The following is a 20,543-nucleotide window of genomic DNA, read 5'->3' on the forward strand; positions in this document are numbered from 1 at the left end:
CCACAAAACTTAATATTTTTTTTATTCTAGAAAGCAGGATATCAAACATATATTAAACAAACAGATTTTGTAATTTTTTTCAAATTAGGAGCACAATGGTACGAGATAAAGGTATGATAATAACAATATTAGAAATTAAAAATTTAGTTAGTTTTTTAAAAAAGGAATAAGACTGCTAATTGTAAGAAAATCTATTTACGATTGCTACACAATCGTTGCACTTTTTCAAAATTTAATAAACTTAACATCGGAGAAAAATAATATTTCTTTTTGATCAAAGAAGCTGAGTACGTTATCTCACCATCCGTATTTTCTATTTTTGCACAATTATCGTGCAAATCCACTCGATCTACATGGAAATGGCTCAAGCTATCTTCCATTAGAAATAATTTATTATGTTTAAACATGAATCACATTTTTGTAATCACATTTTTGTAAGTTAAACAATGCAATATTAAAAAAATATGATATTTACTAAGCATAATAACATTATTATCTAAAAGAATGAAACATTTCGTCAATTATTGAATATTATTTATGCGAAGAAATCAAATTTTTGTAATATGTTTTCGAATCATGCATTGAATGATTATGGACGTTATGACATACAATTAAGCTATACAAAACTGTTTACGATTTGTGCAACATAGATAAAAGTATTAATATACGAAAATGACTTCCTTGATACATGATTTCTATATTGCCAGCTTGATACTCTTACAAATTTTTCTGTTGAAATTTTAAAATAGAAACGCGTTGCAATGCATAACAAGATAAACTCTTTTATTTGCTATCATAAAAGAATTTTTTTTTAATTGAATAATAATTCTTTTTAATTCACAAATTATATGTCAATCCTGTAATATAGAAATCGTTTACTTCGATGGATTACAATTTTATATAACGTTTGGCAAAAGCGCGTATGATTTTCCCCACATCGACACACGAAATAATAAACATCATTGACTTTATGTACAGCAGCTTGGACGTATGTAACAGAGCAGTACATTTAGCAGTTGTCATACGAAACAGATAGCCACGTTTTACATTACACATTCTTGTCGTTTATAAGCCGCTTTCAACATAGGAGAAGAAACGAGGTAATATTCACGATACGTTTAATTCAGAATTATTTTTATCGACTAAAATATCAAATTTATATGAGTTAAATTAATTTCAACATACATTTTATAACATCTTCTAAATCATAGCGACATTTATACTTTGTAGATCTTTTTTATCTTGAAAAGACATATCAAAATAATATTTCTTTGATAATTCTTGTGAGATTATGAATAGAAACAGTGGAAATGTATAGAAATTATTTATTTGTCAAGAATAATAAACTTTCTTTAAGTAAAATTCAAAGTACATAACTTTGTTCGATCGAATAATATCTATAACTTTACTTTCCAGAAGGATTGTTCTAGTATCTCATAACACTTGGTATTTTAAAATCCATATAATATCCTACCAATTTTGAATTGCATAAGATTTTTACAATAATGCAGAGTAAAGATATTGCTCAGAAAAGAAAAATAACATTTCATGAAGATTTCACGGAAAAAAGATCAAGGATTGAAGAAGAACCTTTATGTATACCTTACTGTTATTTGAACTATTCTTTGACAATGCGTACACTATTTCAGAATCTAGAAAATGTAATTTTACATGTGTTACGTCCTGATAGATGTAGAATTTTTTCGTTGGGCTCGGCGATCGACGTAAACGGACCTGACCGCACGAGCCGAGCGGCACGTTTAGGACTTGCGACGGGTCAGCGACTGGAAGAGTCGTTTTTACTCCGTCAACAAGTCAACCGCTCGTGGTTCCCTTTTTGGGTCAAGGAATTGAATCCCTATTACCCGGGGCGGAACCTTTGTGCGCAATTTGAGAGGGAAGGTGTGAGGGGGGTGACGAACGAGGAGGGTGTGGTTAAATGAAAAAGAACAAAAGTTTAATTTATTAAAGACAACATTTTAATTTGATTGAATTTATAATTAGGATACAAAAACTTAATTCTTAATCGCATATATTAATAATTTTATTTATGTATTCTTTACAAGTGTGTGTGTGTATGTGTGTGTGTGTGTGAGTGTTTTATTTTTCCGGAGGGAGGACAGAAGAAATAATAAAATAAAGAGAAATGAACTGACTTACTCGTTGCAGAGTAGTTTCGGATCGCGTTGAATATGTTCGGTGGTTCTGAGCAGGCGCCCCGTTGAGGGAAGGTGTTGTATCCTTGGCGACGGTGTGCCACCTTGACGTGGTGCCAGGGCTCCCCGCTATCCATTCGTGGAGATGCGGGATCTAAGAGCACACCCGAAGAAGTCTAACTTCGTTAAAAAAACTTGGGGCGCCATACCCAAAAAAGGCTCTGAGGCTTGCACTTCACCTTATGACCTAAAATTTGGCCAGAGAAGTTCAACTCTGGAAAAAAACTGAGGGGGAAAACCTCAAAATGGGTCTCTGTAGACTGTCTCCCTTCCTTTCCTTTTCCACCTCCCGTCTTATCCTCTCCTCTTTCTCCTCCGCCAGTTTGCAAGCCCTAAAAAACCGAGGAAGGAAAAACCTCGTTAAACAACCGGGGGTTTGAGATACCTCCTGATGAAAAGTCTCAAATGGAAATAACCAGCTGGCCGGGATCCAGGCTAAACAAAGATCGTCCCGAGGAAGGAAAACCTCGTTAAAAAATCGGGGGTTTGAGAATACCTCCTGATGAAAAGTCTCAAATGGAAATAACCAGCTGGCCGGGATCCAGGCTAAACAAAGATCGTCCCGAGGAAGGAAAACCTCGTTAAAAATCGGGGGTTTGGGAATACCTCCTGATGAAAAGTCTCAAATGGAAATAACCAGCTGGCCGGGATCCAGGCTAAACAAAGATCGCCCCGAGGAAGGAAAATCTCGTTAAAAAACCGGGGGTTTGAGAATACCTCCTGATGAAAAGTCTCAAATGGTAATAACCAGCTGGCCGGGACCCAGGCTAAACAAAGATCGTCCCGAGGAAGGAAAACCTCGTTAAAAAACCGGGGGTTTGAGAATACCTCCTGATGAAAAGTCTCAAATGGTAATAACCAGCTGGCCGGGATCCAGGCTAAACAAAGATCGTCCCGAGGAAGGAAAACCTCGTTAAAAAACCGGGGGTTTGAGAATACCTCCTGATGAAAAGTCTCAAATGGTAATAACCAGCTGGCCGGGATCCAGGCTAAACAAAGATCGTCCCGAGGAAGGAAAACCTCGTTAAAAAACCGGGGGTTTGAGAATACCTCCTGATGAAAAGTCTCAAATGGAAATAACCAGCTGGCCGGGATCCAGGCTAAACAAAGATCGTCCAGAGGAAGAAAACCTCGTTAAAAAATCGGGGGTTTGAGAAGACCTCCTGATGAAAAGTCTCAAATGGAAATAACCAGCTGGCCGGGATCCAGGCTAAACAAAGATCGTCCTGAGGAAGGAAAACCTCGTTAAACAACCGGGGGTATGAGAACACCTCCTGATGAAAAGTCTCAAATGGAAATAACCAGCTGGCCGGGATCCAGGCTAAACAAAGATCGTCCTGAGGAAGGAAAACCTCGTTAAACAACCGGGGGTATGAGAACACCTCCTGATGAAAAGTCTCAAATGGAAATAACCAGCTGGTCGGGATCCAGGCTAAACAAAAATCGTCCTGAGGAAGGAAAACCTCGTTAAACAACCGGGGGTATGAGAACACCTCCTGATGAAAAGTCTCAAATGGAAATAACCAGCTGGCCGGGATCCAGGCTAAACAAAGATCGTCCTGAGGAAGGAAAACCTCGTTAAACAACCGGGGGTATGGGAACACCTCCTGATGAAAAGTCTCAAATGGAAATAACCAGCTGGCCGGGATCCAGGCTAAACAAAGATCGTCCCGAGGAAGGAAAACCTCATTAAACAACCGGGGGTATGAGAACACCTCCTGATGAAAAGTCTCAAATGGAAATAACCAGCTGGCCGGGATCCAGGCTAAACAAAGATCGTCCTGAGGAAGGAAAACCTCGTTAAACAACCGGGGGTATGAGAACACCTCCTGATGAAAAGTCTCAAATGGAAATACCCAGCTGGCCGGGACCCAGGCTAAACAAAGATCGCCCCGAGGATGGATAGCCTCGTTAAACAACCGGGGGTATGAGAACACCTCCTGATGAAAAGTCTCAATGGAAATACCCAGCTGGCCGGGACCCAGGCTTAACAAAGATCGCCCCGAGGTAGGATCGCCTCGTTAATCAACCGGGGGTTTGAGGATACCTCCTGATGAAAAACCTCAAAAATGGGAAAAACCAGCTGGCCGGGATCCAGGCTTAACAAAGATCGTCTGGGAGGTGAGGGCGGCTCCCCTAACAAGTTGCTTCTGGGAATGGACGACCCGGTACATGTAGCGAAGGTAGCTACCAAGCCAATGGCGCCCGACGACTCGGAGTAACGACCCGGTGAAGGGTTAAATAAACGTCCAGGAGAAGGATACTCCTTGAATAAACCTGGGATTCCTAAAGGGTGGTGCCCATGATTGAAATTACCCCCTTGTGATGGGGCGACCTTCGGGACGCCGTTTCAGAGTTGTAGGTTGACGTTAAACCTTCGTGATGGGTCTTCGGGCACACCACTCTCCTTGGCGACGGTGTGCCACCTTGACGTGGTGCCAGGGCTCCCCGCTATCCATTCGTGGAGATGCGGGATCTAAGAGCACACCCGAAGAAGTCTAACTTCGTTAAAAAAAAACTTGGGGCGCCATACCCAAAAAAGGCTCTGAGGCTTGCACTTCACCTTATGACCTAAAATTTGGCCAGAGAAGTTCAACTCTGGAAAAAAAACTGAGGGGGAAAACCTCAAAATGGGTCTCTGTAGACTGTCTCCCTTCCTTTCCTTTTCCACCTCCCGTCTTATCCTCTCCTCTTTCTCCTCCGCCAGTTTGCATGCCCTAAAAAGCCGAGGAAGGAAAAACCTCGTTAAACAACCGGGGGTTTGAGATACCTCCTGATGAAAAGTCTCAAATGGAAATAACCAGCTGGCCGGGATCCAGGCTAAACAAAGATCGTCCCGAGGAAGGAAAACCTCGTTAAAAATCGGGGGTTTGAGAATACCTCCTGATGAAAAGTCTCAAATGGAAATAACCAGCTGGCCGGGATCCAGGCTAAACAAAGATCGTCCCGAGGAAGGAAAACCTCGTTAAAAATCGGGGGTTTGAGAAGACCTCCTGATGAAAAGTCTCAAATGGAAATAACCAGCTGGCCGGGATCCAGGCTAAACAAAGATCGTCCTGAGGAAGGAAAACCTCGTTAAACAACCGGGGGTATGAGAACACCTCCTGATGAAAAGTCTCAAATGGAAATAACCAGCTGGCCGGGATCCAGGCTAAACAAAGATCGTCCTGAGGAAGGAAAACCTCGTTAAACAACCGGGGGTATGAGAACACCTCCTGATGAAAAGTCTCAAATGGAAATAACCAGCTGGTCGGGATCCAGGCTAAACAAAAATCGTCCTGAGGAAGGAAAACCTCGTTAAACAACCGGGGGTATGAGAACACCTCCTGATGAAAAGTCTCAAATGGAAATAACCAGCTGGCCGGGATCCAGGCTAAACAAAGATCGTCCTGAGGAAGGAAAACCTCGTTAAACAACCGGGGGTATGGGAACACCTCCTGATGAAAAGTCTCAAATGGAAATAACCAGCTGGCCGGGATCCAGGCTAAACAAAGATCGTCCCGAGGAAGGAAAACCTCATTAAACAACCGGGGGTATGAGAACACCTCCTGATGAAAAGTCTCAAATGGAAATAACCAGCTGGCCGGGATCCAGGCTAAACAAAGATCGTCCTGAGGAAGGAAAACCTCGTTAAACAACCGGGGGTATGAGAACACCTCCTGATGAAAAGTCTCAAATGGAAATACCCAGCTGGCCGGGACCCAGGCTAAACAAAGATCGCCCCGAGGATGGATAGCCTCGTTAAACAACCGGGGGTATGAGAACACCTCCTGATGAAAAGTCTCAATGGAAATACCCAGCTGGCCGGGACCCAGGCTTAACAAAGATCGCCCCGAGGTAGGATCGCCTCGTTAATCAACCGGGGGTTTGAGGATACCTCCTGATGAAAAACCTCAAAAATGGGAAAAACCAGCTGGCCGGGATCCAGGCTTAACAAAGATCGTCTGGGAGGTGAGGGCGGCTCCCCTAACAAGTTGCTTCTGGGAATGGACGACCCGGTACATGTAGCGAAGGTAGCTACCAAGCCAATGGCGCCCGACGACTCGGAGTAACGACCCGGTGAAGGGTTAAATAAACGTCCAGGAGAAGGATACTCCTTGAATAAACCTGGGATTCCTAAAGGGTGGTGCCCATGATTGAAATTACCCCCTTGTGATGGGGCGACCTTCGGGACGCCGTTTCAGAGTTGTAGGTTGACGTTAAACCTTCGTGATGGGTCTTCGGGCACACCACTCTCCTTGGCGACGGTGTGCCACCTTGACGTGGTGCCAGGGCTCCCCGCTATCCATTCGTGGAGATGCGGGATCTAAGAGCACACCCGAAGAAGTCTAACTTCGTTAAAAAAAAACTTGGGGCGCCATACCCAAAAAAGGCTCTGAGGCTTGCACTTCACCTTATGACCTAAAATTTGGCCAGAGAAGTTCAACTCTGGAAAAAAAACTGAGGGGGAAAACCTCAAAATGGGTCTCTGTAGACTGTCTCCCTTCCTTTCCTTTTCCACCTCCCGTCTTATCCTCTCCTCTTTCTCCTCCGCCAGTTTGCATGCCCTAAAAAGCCGAGGAAGGAAAAACCTCGTTAAACAACCGGGGGTTTGAGATACCTCCTGATGAAAAGTCTCAAATGGAAATAACCAGCTGGCCGGGATCCAGGCTAAACAAAGATCGTCCCGAGGAAGGAAAACCTCGTTAAAAAATCGGGGGTTTGAGAATACCTCCTGATGAAAAGTCTCAAATGGAAATAACCAGCTGGCCGGGATCCAGGCTAAACAAAGATCGTCCCGAGGAAGGAAAACCTCGTTAAAAATCGGGGGTTTGAGAAGACCTCCTGATGAAAAGTCTCAAATGGAAATAACCAGCTGGCCGGGATCCAGGCTAAACAAAGATCGTCCTGAGGAAGGAAAACCTCGTTAAACAACCGGGGGTATGAGAACACCTCCTGATGAAAAGTCTCAAATGGAAATAACCAGCTGGCCGGGATCCAGGCTAAACAAAGATCGTCCTGAGGAAGGAAAACCTCGTTAAACAACCGGGGGTATGAGAACACCTCCTGATGAAAAGTCTCAAATGGAAATAACCAGCTGGTCGGGATCCAGGCTAAACAAAAATCGTCCTGAGGAAGGAAAACCTCGTTAAACAACCGGGGGTATGAGAACACCTCCTGATGAAAAGTCTCAAATGGAAATAACCAGCTGGCCGGGATCCAGGCTAAACAAAGATCGTCCTGAGGAAGGAAAACCTCGTTAAACAACCGGGGGTATGGGAACACCTCCTGATGAAAAGTCTCAAATGGAAATAACCAGCTGGCCGGGATCCAGGCTAAACAAAGATCGTCCCGAGGAAGGAAAACCTCATTAAACAACCGGGGGTATGAGAACACCTCCTGATGAAAAGTCTCAAATGGAAATAACCAGCTGGCCGGGATCCAGGCTAAACAAAGATCGTCCTGAGGAAGGAAAACCTCGTTAAACAACCGGGGGTATGAGAACACCTCCTGATGAAAAGTCTCAAATGGAAATACCCAGCTGGCCGGGACCCAGGCTAAACAAAGATCGCCCCGAGGATGGATAGCCTCGTTAAACAACCGGGGGTATGAGAACACCTCCTGATGAAAAGTCTCAATGGAAATACCCAGCTGGCCGGGACCCAGGCTTAACAAAGATCGCCCCGAGGTAGGATCGCCTCGTTAATCAACCGGGGGTTTGAGGATACCTCCTGATGAAAAACCTCAAAAATGGGAAAAACCAGCTGGCCGGGATCCAGGCTTAACAAAGATCGTCTGGGAGGTGAGGGCGGCTCCCCTAACAAGTTGCTTCTGGGAATGGACGACCCGGTACATGTAGCGAAGGTAGCTACCAAGCCAATGGCGCCCGACGACTCGGAGTAACGACCCGGTGAAGGGTTAAATAAACGTCCAGGAGAAGGATACTCCTTGAATAAACCTGGGATTCCTAAAGGGTGGTGCCCATGATTGAAATTACCCCCTTGTGATGGGGCGACCTTCGGGACGCCGTTTCAGAGTTGTAGGTTGACGTTAAACCTTCGTGATGGGCCTTCGGGCACACCACTCTCAGCCCTGTCTACCGGAATGGGTAGACAGGCGAGGACGAGGACTTGAGTTCCACCTGACACAGGTACTCACCGGGCACGGTTGCTTCGGTGACTACCTGTGCAGGATTGGTAGGAAGCGTACGACGAGATGCCACCACTGTGCGGCCGGTCGGGACTCGGCGCAACACACACTCCAAGAGTGCAGCGCATGGGACGAGGAGCGTCGAGTCCTGACCGCAGTGGTCGGCGGAGACCTCTCCCTGCCAGTAGTGGTTAAGGCCATGCTGGAGGGAGAGGAGAAATGGAGGGCCGTCTCCTTCTTCTGCGACAGCGTAATGCTGCAGAAGGAGGAGGCGGAGAGAGAGAGAAGAGGGGAGGCGGCGGGGGGAGGGGGATGATTTCCCCTCCCTTCCGTCAACATGTATCCCCCACCCACCCCCCAAAGGGGTAAATAGGAGCAGAGCCTTCCCAGGGGGGCGGTACTCACCCCACTGGGGAGGACTCTTATTGGAAGGGGCCCATTAGGGGGCCCCTCTACATCGGGCAGCCGGAGGGGAGGGAGAATATAGTCCGGTATATCTGGAATTATACCTCTCCTCCGGAGTTAAAATTGGGCAGTAACAACCGAGGGAGAGGGAAAGCCTCTCCCTCGGAGTTTACATTGAGCAGTGGCCGGGGGGGAGGGAGATTACCTGCAATTGTTGGAATTATACCTCTCCTCCGGCACGTGGAGGATTTAATCCTCCACAGCGAATGGCCGGAGAGGTGGATACCGAGCTTTATCGGAATCACATCCTCTCTCCGGCGGGGGGGTCAGTAGGGAGCGGGGGCTCCCGGCTGGCCTCAGCCCCCCACCAATTACGGGAGGGCGGGGAAAGGCCGAGATAGCCCGGTCTTTCCCGGTAAGGATGGCGACAATAAAGGGGAAGGGGGACTTGAGAACCCTCCCTTCCCCCGAGATGAGACCGATAAACGGTCAAGATTGAGGAAGGGTGAGATGAATGCCGCTGGCGATGCCTCACCCTTCCTCCTTATGGTCTAGGATGGCTATCGGCAGGGGTTTTAGTGGGTATGCCTGGGACATCTTCCCAGGAGAATCCCACATAACCCACGGGACTCCCCCCGGATCCCGTGGGTATCCATAAAGGATTTCCCCTGCCTTATCAAAAAAAAAAAAAAAAAAAAAAAGGTGTTGTATAGGCGTCGGACCCTTTTGTAAACGAGTGGGCACCCTACTGCGGGATGGTGTCGTCAAGGTAATGGACCCTCTACTTGAGATGCACCACGAGATGGTCGCGACAAAGTATCAACTGATTTTACTCTTTGATTCGCGCCCCCGAACTACTCGAAAAACTGTTTCGAGAAACTGAGCTAAACGGAATAACTGCGCAAACTGCTTGAAAAACTGTGTGTGATTGTGTCCGGAGCCACCAGAACACGGGTTTTTATACTTTTTCTTTGGGGTAGATCCCTTTGGAAAATCTTAGGTTTTTGGAGCGGGGATCGAATAGGAATTAGTCTTGCGAGAAAATTTTTAATGTGGGGGAGGATGGCGTCATTTTTAGCTAATAGGATTGGGTTTAGATGACTAGGTTACTTGAAATGAGATAGGAAGAAAGAGGCCCTAACGAATAAGGAATAGCGTCGTTTCGGGTCCATATATGATGGGGGTAGGTTTTTGAGGTGGCGTAACCCGGTTGGTGTTAATTAGTATAGGTGGGGTGCATCTCAGTGTCTTAAGATCTGGGTGGGCGTAGTCTTTAGACCATACGATGGAATGATGGGTGGTCTATAGAAGTGCTTGCCCCGATTCTCGGCTTTCGGATTGGGTGGTTAAGAATCGGTATATAAGTTCGCAAAGCCTTGGGTCACTGATCTAATAAATTTGACAGTTTACGACTGTCGCGTGCCCTTGGTGTCGCGTGGAGAGTGCGACTAATGCATCTCGGTTTCCCAGACCTACTAAACACGTGCGCCGTATCAGGTGTCGCGCCTTCTCGGCATGCGACTGCGGTCATTCCCCGATCGTTACTCGGTAAAACCCTATCTACTAGCTAGAGTTCCCGTAGGTGGAATCCAAGAGTATGACTAGTTGGTGCCAGTTTTTTCTTTTTATCTCTTACTCTAACCGTCTGGAGTCGGTTAAGGACTCCAGCTACCGCGAAGTTTTGACTTTTACGGTTTTTCTGGCGACGATAGGCACGCTGAGCGGCCAAGGTATTTTGAAATATCCATGCTATTTTTCTCCGTGAGAAGATTCGAGCTCCTGGTGTCTCATGAGAAAAACAGCTCTGGCGTTATAATATTTCTTAAGAGTTTTGTTGGTTCCGCGTTTACTAGGTCTGGTATTTAATGAAAAGAAAAGAATCGTGTAGTCTGATCAGGACGTAACACCCCCCACCTTAGACAAATGTTGGGGGTATACAACATTTGCAATTAAATTAAAGATAGATTCTTTTCTTTTCTCGGTTAACATTCCCATTTGAGATGCCGAATCGTTCTTACACTGCTTGTTTGTTAAAGAGAAGGAAAGGAAAGGCGACCTCCAAAACCCCTTCCTTATTCCTTTCGTTCTTTTTGCTGTCGCTTACATACTGCATATATTTTTTCTTTTGACTCTATTTCTAATAATAAAAATCTACTATAAAGGATTTGATGAAGCCTTCTTCCGTGGAATCCTTTCAAATGTTCGATAGAACATGGTAAAATGAGTAAAGAAAAGAAAAGATGGAGTTTTATTTACGTGATAATCGTGTCCCAGAATGTCACGTGCAAAGGTCCGTAGATCAGTCCAACCACATGTACCCTTTTATTGTTTTTCTGGGTAGCCACTTATCTTCTCCATCCCTTGGTCCAGCTCGGCTTTCATCTTTATACAGGAACCTTTTTGTACAGTCTTCTTATCTTCAATGTTATTAATAAAGTTTCCGCAACCTTCACATAGGTTGATCTCATGGATCAGGTAGGGTAATGTGATAGGTGCGTATTCAAGTTTGTCCTTAGTCACCTTAGTCACGGATTGTGACAACACTGGTGACGGGAATTGTGGTAGTCTACCACAATTAATGTATTTTCCCACTCAGGGCGGTCGTACATTAAGTTCCGTGAGCAGCGGGCAGGCTCCAGGGTGATCTTTCAGTGTGGCGTCAAGTGGATTAGTGGCACATTACTCTTCGATATACTATATGTATAGATCTTTTTTCTTCTTTCTCTCTCCTTTTTTGTATTTGTAAAAGTTGGTACTTTGACATTCTATACTGTGACTGATCATCGAGTAATTCTCCCTATAGCAAATTGTTAATGAAAAGGATTCCACTTTATCTAAGATTTACTTATGAGAGAATTATGGATATGTGAAAATCCTTTAAGTATACGACATTATTTATTTATGTATGTATTAAGTAAAATATATACTAGAAGTTAATCCTACGTCTAAGTTAATTATTTTGCTTATTTACTTAGATATATATATATATGCTTTAGAAGTGTATGTATCTATATATATGTATATATGTATATAAGATTATATATGTTTGATTATTTATTGAAGTAGATAGTAAAAAAGAATTTTTTTTTTTTCTTCCCTTTTTCTTTGTACTATATATATATGTTTGATATATAGAGATATATGTATATATAGATTTTTCTTAACATTATTTTAAACGTGTATATATATACGTATTCATATATATATGTATGTATATATATATATATAGGTGTGTGTGTATAATATTATGGTTATTATTTATACTATTGAATATATATATGTATATATATTTATGTATTTTTTCTCTTATAAGAGATAATTAGAGATAACTTTTTATAAAAGATAGTTATATAAAATTTTTTTTCTTTTTTTTTTTTTTTTTTTTTTTTTAAAAACTTTTCTTTTGCCTAATAACAAACACAATATATATATGTATATATTTTTGTTATTCTTATCAGTTATTATCTGTGATTATAGAATTAATTATGTATATATCCTTATGCGTGATAATAAGGGTGTGGTGTTTAACTCAACGCGGATGGTACGGTGTGTGTGGCTATATTCGCTATTTTTTGCGCGACTCCTAATTCTATTAATAAGTCTCTGAGGTTGTGGTAGACGTTGTTAGTTTCGTTCTTAATATCTAATTTGATGAGTGCACCTTCGTCACGAATTGGTTTGATTATCTGCATAATTCCGGTTTGCTGTTCGGCGATGCTTCTGGTAACATTTATGGCTCTGCGGGACCATGTGGGTCCTGTGGTGGCAGGGGCTGTGTAGGCTAAGCTACATGGCACGGCTTGCCAGAAATGTTCTCTAAACCTCTCCTCGAGATGGTAGAGTTCAGCGATTGCATGGCGGACATACACGCCCCAATCTCGGAGTCCTACCTGCGCTGTCCCATCTCCGTTCATTTTTGTAACGATGCCGCGTTGCCATCCTCCATTCGTTTCGAGGGCAACAATGTCGCCTAGTTTTGTATTCGAATGGAAAAATCGGCGTTTGTTCATCCGCTGGTTGAAGTCTTCCATCATTTTTTGGAAAGATTCTTTACTATTTTCCAGGTGAATCCAAATCAGCGTGGGCGAAAACACCCTGATTATTTTAACAGCAAACGGCGAGCGGCTCAGTGTTTGAGTATCGAGGTGTTCGATCTCCATGTTTCTATAAACAAAAAGGTGGTGTTGGGGTTAGGTGCGAATTTCGGGTCGCAACCGCGAGACCCCATAAGAAGGAGCAAAACAGATTAAAATGAGATAAAACAATAAAATGCGTAAATAAGAAAAATAAGAATTGTCAGAGTTGGCGCTTATGTAAGGTTGGTAGGGAAGCTGTTGTTTATGTTTTTTTTTTTTCTTCTTTTCCTTCTTTCCGTTCCCCTCTTTTTTTTTTCCCCCTTTTTTTTCTCCCCTTTTTTTTCAAGGGAAAGAGAAATCAAGCGGTCAGTCCTTTAGTGCGAATGTATAAGTGGATGCGTCCTTTGCAGGTAATAGGGGGTAGGTTCCCCTCTGTGAAGTCTTTTATCGGGTTTTGTTCTGCGGACGGTTGCATAGTTTCTCTATTTCTATCGCGTGGTTTTTTCAGTTTTAAGTGTAATAGGAGCTGAGTTAACGAGTCCCAAATGGCTCCAAGCAGGTATATGGACCATCCGTATACTGTGTGTAGAGCATAGCCATGCACAATGGTATCCAATATTAATTTTACTGCTCTTACTGCCAAGTAAATTCCTAAAAATCCAGCGCTTATATTGCCGAAAATTAGGAATCGATCCCAAAATTTCTGCCATGCTGACATAGCTATTTTTTCAACTGATGCCTCATCTAAGAAGTTTGCAAAAGATCCTCCATCGTGCATAATCGTAGAGTGGCCCATCATTCCTCTGGCCAAGGTGTTTAACATTGCTGGTCTCTCAGCAGGAAACATAATATGATCCCTGAGATCGCTTAAATCTCCTTCAGTATATATGCCGTTGGTAGCAAGTGATCCGGGGCTAATATATTTCCAGCTAGGTGTTGTCATCGGTTTCATGGTCATCGGCGGTACTGTATGTATTGGTTTAGGAGTGAGTCTATACCATGCATCTCCCAGAAGATACATAGGTGGTGCGAACAAATTGCACGTAATCTGCGTTCCTTGTCGTAATAGTATATGGGTTTGCGGTGTTAAAAATTGTGTTCTGTTTTCTCGCGTCACAGGCAATTGATCATAGCATTCTTCGGTGTGTGCTACTCTTACTTCGACAGGCACACATTTTACTATGTGTATTACTTCGCCAGCCAGTAAGGCCATGTATCCTGGTCCCTTCATAAAGTGATAAGCGAAAACATCCGGTGATTGAGTGGCTATGGCTAATGAATTGTGTAATATTTTCTGTTCGAGCTGACATTGTTGCAGTAAAATATTCTTATATAGTTCACTAAATTGAGTCCGCACATGTTTCTCTACATATACAAATTTAGAATTCATATAGGTGAAAATGTCCAAATTAGTTATGCGTGATTCTTTTTTAAAAATTGCTACGCCTGGTGAAGTTTCGAAAATTACTAATTTTGGATGTTCCGTGTGGAAAAGAGTGTATCCACAAGTAGAATAGGAGTCTCTGCTTGCCAATGCAAAAACTGTGTCTTCTGTAGTCATGGAATAAACAATTTGCTGTTGTTTGTTGACGACGTCTATTATTCTGTGTGCATATCCTTCATATAATACTCCATAAGTGCCGAACCTGCAGGTATCCGTGGGCATGGATGCCCAGTAGGTATCCCCACCCTCGATGTCGGTGCAATGTGTTGCGCTCAACGCACAGGTCACTCCAGACCTCAGTTGGACTCGGTTCGTGTTTATCTTCACGTCAGCTATATAATCCTGTAGTGTAATTTTTATGGTTGCGAGTACCACGGCTTTTTCCCATGTGCCGAATGGATCGCTATATGTTGTTCCGGAACAGGTGCCATCATTGTTCACGTGTCCGGCCAGTGTTACCGGTCGTGTTGCAGTTTGATTGGATTTCAATCCTGTTATTCGAGTGTTCCCGATTTCGTAAGTACCATACATATGCATTTGTTGGCAGGCGTCTCTTGATACTTCTTCTATATACGCGTGCTTTCCGTTGTACACGTCCATGGAGTGAGAGAACATTCCGCATCTCCTGATTAATCTGTCTATTTCTATTTTGCATTGTATAACTCTCGCGGAGGTAAATTCGTTAATTTGTAGCAATTGTATATAAATCTTCTGAGCTGCTACTTCTGGCTGTGGTATATCACATTCCTCTATCCCCAGTAATGATAGAGTCGTAATGTTCGTCGATGCAGATCCGCAGTCATATCCTATTATGCCTTTAGTGCCGCGTAACCAAAAATTTAGCACGGCGATTATTAAAAATCCTCGGAGATCCATCTGAAATTTAGCACGTCTAAGGTATATTAATATAGCGCACCTTTAATTGTCAAGCTTGTTGTTATTACTTATTTCCTTATTTGCTAATCAATTTATCATTTATTTATTTATAAATTTTTTTTTTGTGTAAAATATATTTATATATATTTTTTTATAGTTACTTATTTTAATTAATAATAATAAAATTACTTAATTATTAGGAGTTGGTTTGATGTGTGAGATTCGTAGGCGATTAGGGTGTACAACGCGACTGTTCTTTTTTATTTTAATTCTTACGTTATTTCTATTCAATATTTCTAAGACCTCATGGGGTCCTGTGTATTGATCTCCAAATTTGCCAGGTTTAGGGCCTTTTAATAAAAAGACTTGATCACCAAGTTTGAATGTTTGTGGGTTTATCTTTTTATCATAGTGTCTTTTCGATTTAATTTTTGCTTCGACAACGTTTTCTGGGGCATTTTTCTGAATTGCGTGGAGTTGACTAACTAAATTTACAAGATATTCGTTGTAAGTTGCTAATTTATCACCAGATGCTAAAGGTTCATTTGACGGAATTCGTGCTATTTTACCGAAGATTAATTCGTAAGGCGTGTGTTTAGTTGCTTCATGTACACTAGTGTTATAATTATACATCGCGAGACTTATCCATCTATCCCACTGTTTTTGTTCTCTTGCATATTGCTTTAAATATTCTCCTAATGCGTGATGTGATCTTTCTAATGAGCCGTTTGATTGAGGATGGAATGCGGTTGTACGGAATTTACGAATTTTAAATATTTTAGCTACCTTTTTCATTAAGTCACTGATAAAATTTCTACCCTGGTCTGTTAAAATTGCTTTCGGAGAACCGAATACACAAATAAATCGATCGACGAAAGCTTCGGCTACCGTTTCGGCAGTTTGGTCGGATAACGGTATTCCCATGCTAAATTTAGTGAGTTGGTCTTGTAGAGTTAAGATATATTCATTGCCACGTTCGGTTTTAGGCAAAGGTCCTACGATATCCATGGCGACCTTATCGAAAGATGATCCGGGTGTATCGGTAATTATCATAGGTTGTTTGGTTTTTACGCGAACTAGTTTCTTTAATTGGCAATGTAAACATTGTTGGATAAAACGCTGTACATCTATTTTTAAATTTTCCCAGTAATAATTATGTTTGATTCTATTATACGTTTTAGTTACTCCGCGATGTCCCCCAGTGGGTAAACAGTGCGTTTCTCCTATTATTATTGGTCGTAGATCTCTAGGTGGATATTTAACTAATCCATTGCAAATAATTAATTTAATTGGTGCGTCAAGGAATATTAATTGTAGCTGATTTTTGACATTGTTCCACGGTACATTGTTAATAAAATCCGTTTTAGCAATACTAAGTGTTTCAATTTTTAAATTTTTAACAGTTTCTTTTAAGTTATTTAAAGCGGTTATGATTCGAGATAAAGTTAATGTTGGGCCTTCTCGTTGTTCTTCGCTTATCGGCAATATTATATGATAATAATTTTTTACTTTAATGGTTTTAGGTTGATTTAACATAAGATTATTTAAATTTGGAAGTTTGTTTCGTTCGAATAACTTTTGCGAACCGGAATCTAAAGGTTTACCGTTTGTATCAACAAAATATGCTATGTTGTCTTTACGTAAGAATAATAGATCGCGAGATTCAATTATATTATTTTTTATTATTTGCTGATTATTAATAGTGGGTTTACTATAATTTTTGATATTGATCTCTTGGTTATTGTCTATATTTTCTTGTTCCTCGTCTTCATCACTGTTTTCTTTATCAGGCGGATCATTTCTATCGTCTAACAATATAATGTTATCGTCTATTTGCTCTTTTATTAAATCATCTTGATCGATAATTCGACGTCGTGCTGTCCGACTTCTTGTTAGTATTTTGTCATGTGTAGGTGGACTGTGAATTAATGCTCTCTCTATTATTTGTTGATTTGGTTCATCTAATTCTTCTTGGGTAAATGGTATCGAGTCTGTATTATTTTTAATTGCATTTTCGTTTTCTTCGGTGTCGGAAAAATGTAATTCGTAATTTTCTTCCTCGCTATCAGAAAGATGCGATTTGTAATTATCATTTTCTTCAGTGTCAGAGGCGTAGTTCGTAATTATCATCTTCCTCTGAAGAATCGGAGAGATACAATTTATAATTATCTTCTTCTTCGTCAAATTCTCTTTGCGTTTTTAAGGTTGTTTTAGCATTTTTAGAGATTTTTCGTTTCTGTCTGCCCTTTCTAACTGGTTTACAATCGACTTCTTCAAGGTTTATAGGATTTCGTGATAATGCATCTGCGTTTACATTCATTTTACCTGCTTTATATTCCACTTCATAATCGTATTCCGCTAATTTTAGTCTCCATCGTAATATTCTCATGTTCGCATCTTGAGCATTCTTAAACCACATTAAAGGCTTGTGATCGGTTACCAGTGTGAATTTTCGTCCGTATAAGTATGGTCGAAAATGTTTAACGCAATAAACTATTGCTAATGCTTCCTTTTCATATGTTTCGTATTTCAGTTCGTTATCTGTTAAAGTACGAGATGCATAGGCCACTGGACGATCCTTATTTATTTCTCCTTGCGATAATATTCCTCCTACTGCTATCCCAGAAGCATCCGTTGTTAAAATAAATGGTTTTGAAAAATCAGGATATTGCAATACGGGCTCTTTACATAATAATTGTTTCAATATTTCGAAAGATTCTTCTTGAGTAATCGTCCATTCAAATCGTGTATCGTTTTTTAACAAATTAGTTAATGGTTTTGCCAGTTTTGAAAAATTCGGTATAAATCGTCTATAATATCCAGCGAGTCCTAAAAATTGTTTAATGTTTTTTGGTGTTTTGGGCCTAGGAAATAATTTTACTGCTTCTAACTTCTTAGGATCAGGTTTAACTCCATTTTTACTAATTATATGCCCTAGATAAGTTACTTCTGTTTTTAAGAATTCACATTTGTCCGGTTGTAATTTTAAATTGGCCTTTCGAAGCCTTTCAATTAATAAATTGTATTTCCTTTCGTGTTCTTCCAATGAGGCGGCGTAAATAACGATGTCGTCCATATAAACAAATAATTCCTGGCCTTGTAGTCCTGATAATACTAGATCCATTAAACGTTGAAAAGTAGCAGGTGCATTTTTTAATCCAAAAGGCATTCTATCGAATTCATAATGTCCAAAAGGAGTGGTGAAAGCAGTTTTATGGCCATCTGCAGGATCCATTTTTATTTGATGAAATCCGGAAGCTAAATCACATACGGAGAAGTATTGCGCTCCTCCTAATTGATCAAGAATATCGACAATATTCGGTAATGGATAAGCATCTCCGATTGTTTTATCGTTTAAAGCTCGAAAATCTAAAACCATTCTCCAGCGTTTATTTCCTTTCGAGTCTTCCTTTTTGGGTACTATCCATATGGGTGTATTATACGGTGATTGCGAAGGTTTAACTATACCTCCTGTCAGCAGTTCTTCTACTTGTTTATTTATCTCTTCCTTATGAGATTGCGGAAATCTATATTGCCTCGTGTTTATCGGTCGATCATCCGTTGTTGAAATTTGATGTTGTAATATTTGAGTGGCAGTTAAATTTTCTCCAGGTATGTGAAATCGGTCTTGACTCTGTGTAATAAGCCTTATTATGCCTTCTTTTTCTCGTGCGTTTAAGTGTTCCAAACGTAGTAGGTCGACGATTTCTGTAAGACGATCCTTTCCAGATTTTTCTGCTACTACTAGACACTTGCTACGGACTGGAGTGTTAACAGCGTCTTGACTTAGATTTTCACGCGGAGTTAACTTCTCCATGCAATTTTTTACTAATTTTTTCACATTTTCATGTTTATGTTTAGATTTCCTCTTTCGCATAAATTTATCTATCATTTCCTGAGTCTTAATTTTTGATAACGCCAAAATTTTCGAAGATGGTTTATTTTTACTCTTAATACTGTCATTAATCGTCATTTTTTTATTAAAATGTTGGATTTTATCCAGTAGCTCTTCAATTGTTACATATGTATCCTGATTTTCTTTTCCATTAATTTTCGAGAGTGATTCAACCTTTGGAAATTTTATATTTTTTAGGGAGGATAGAAAACTTCTCCCTTTTATATTTTTAAAAGAAGATTGTGTCGAATTGCGTAGCGAGGTTTGGTAACTTCCCTCCTCGCAACCGACGGGGTCTGGAGAGGTTTGGTAACTTCCCCCTCCGGGAATGATTTGATGATTCGGAAAAGTACAGAAACTTTTCCCTTCAAAGGATGTAGAGTCACTCATTTCTTTTAACGAGGTTTAACGGCTTTCCTCCCCGTTTTTAGAATTGTTCAATAATTTTGGAGGGACTTGACAACTTCCCTCTCTACTTTCAGGATCATTCTTATTTTCAACGTTATTTTTAATTTTATCTTTATCTTTAATTTTATCTTTATTTTTAATTTCCCTTTTAATTTTATTATTTGACACGTCATCATTTTTGTTTACTTTGATCTTAGTTTTATTTTTACTACCATCTTCGAATTTTTCATTATTATTAATAATGTTAACGTTATTAATGTCTCTATCGTCGAGTTCATCGTTGTTAAATTCATTTTGCATCTTAAGAGTTTCGTCGCTTTCAGGTTGTATCGTCGTCTCTTGCGTTTTCCTTAAACTATCCTGGTTAAGATCAATTTTATGGTCGTCGAGCAGTTCACTCAGGGGCCTGAGTCGAAGGGTAGGCACTCGAATTTCAACTTCTTCGTCCAAAGTGCTTATGACATTCAAATAAGCTTTTCCCGACACGTTTTCCACGATAGTATCTCCCAAATATATTCCGTGCGCTAATTTGATTTTTGGTAAATAACCTATTTTTATTTCTGGATTTTTTATTCTCACGTAAAACAAGGATTCTGATCTGGGTGATGCTACGATAGTTTCTGGAGAAGAAAATGTCACGCAGTTTCCAAAAACGTTTAGTCGTTCGTGTGCGTAATCGATAGTTGAAGCTGTTTGTTTAAAGAAATCGTTTCCTAATATTCCTGATTGCGTAATCGGAAAGTCATCGGCTACTATGTGGAATTTTACTGACTCGCCGAAAAGAGTAAGAGCAATTTCTCCGAGTGTATAAACGGGGTAATTATTTATACCATTTAACTGTAAAACGTTATTATAATTAATATTTAAATTTTGAGGCACAAAATTTTCCTTAATTATGTTAGGACCGGAACCTGTGTCTAGCATAAAAGTTATGGGCAAAATCATTTCGTTAATTTTTATTTGGACAGTAGGTACGCGACTCTGTTTGTTAAGATTTACAGTTACGGGCCGAATTTCCGAAGGGTCACTTTTTACGCATTTTTCTGTGAGGTCGACGGGCGTAAGGTCTGGTCGGACCCCTGCGGTACGCCCGA

Source organism: Linepithema humile, chromosome 1, assembly GCF_040581485.1.
Source record: "Linepithema humile isolate Giens D197 chromosome 1, Lhum_UNIL_v1.0, whole genome shotgun sequence".
Classification (NCBI taxonomy): Eukaryota; Metazoa; Arthropoda; class Insecta; order Hymenoptera; family Formicidae; genus Linepithema; species Linepithema humile.